This window comes from Orycteropus afer, unplaced genomic scaffold (assembly GCF_000298275.1).
Source record: "Orycteropus afer afer isolate SDZICR_OR568_19922 unplaced genomic scaffold, OryAfe1.0 scaffold00554, whole genome shotgun sequence".
Lineage (NCBI taxonomy): Eukaryota > Metazoa > Chordata > Mammalia > Tubulidentata > Orycteropodidae > Orycteropus > Orycteropus afer.
In genome coordinates this window covers 78,780-79,872 of record NW_006922141.1, presented here as the reverse complement: position 1 = coordinate 79,872, position 1,093 = coordinate 78,780, and positions in this window count along the sequence as shown.

Below are 1,093 nucleotides of genomic sequence, written 5' to 3'. Positions count from 1 at the left end.
TCACTAGCAAGTACCCCCCTGACCCACACCTCAAACTGCATGCATCTTTGGCGCTGGAGCTAGACGGTATCACAGACAAACTCCAGAGCCGGCCATTAGCGCTCTGGTGGGATTACGTCAGCACCACCGACAGAACAAACAGGGAGAGGGAAGAAACCGTACTCCCAGAATTTCTGCCTTGGCACCGTTCTTTAGCGCTGTGAGGCCACGGAGGCGGGATCTTTGAGCGTGCCTGAAATTGGTGGAAATTTGTGATGCTCTAACAATAAGAATCTTTCCTGAATTGAGCTGCAGTCTTGCAAATAAATACATCATCAACAATAGCCTGCTCAAAGCCCTAGAAACTGGCCCTAGCAACACCAAGCTTTCCTTCTTCCACTCCTACCTTCTCTGCCAATATCTTCTCTCACTCAATAGAAGAAAACATATTCATCCAATTATCGTAAAACCTCCCACTTCAAACTCTAAACCCTCTTTACGACAAACAGAAATACATATCCACACTACACACAGGGATTCGACCACCACAAAGAAAACAGTAGAGCGACCCAACACACTTGCATCAATAATAATAATAATAATAAATAGCTTCACCTTTTCAAACTATTAAATCATAAAACCAAGACAAAACAAATCAACACGTAATCAGCAGCTAGTGACAACCTGAAGAGACAGTGCTCTACCAGATTCCAGAACTTAAGAAGAGGTTCTGCTTTCCAGTAACCTCAACAACTCTCCAGGAGTGCACTGCACGACTGAAGAGGTCCTAGTCTACACCTTTCTTTTTTTTTCTCTCTCTTCTTTCTCTTGTGGTTAACCCCGTCCCTTGTTAGTTGGTTTTGTTTTGTTTGATTGTTTGTTTTGTTCTGTTTTTGCTTTTATTTTCTTTTATATTATTGATTTGTTTCTTTGTTTTCTTTATACATTATTCTCCTTCTCTACCTTTTTACTCTCAGTGACCTATCCCCAGATACTGCAGATTTATCTGTTTTCTTCTTCTTCCCCCCCCACTTTTTTCCTTTTTTGGGTTACTGGTCCTGTGTGATTTCAGGGTGTATTTTTTGTACATGTGCTTATAGTTTTCCAGTGGTTA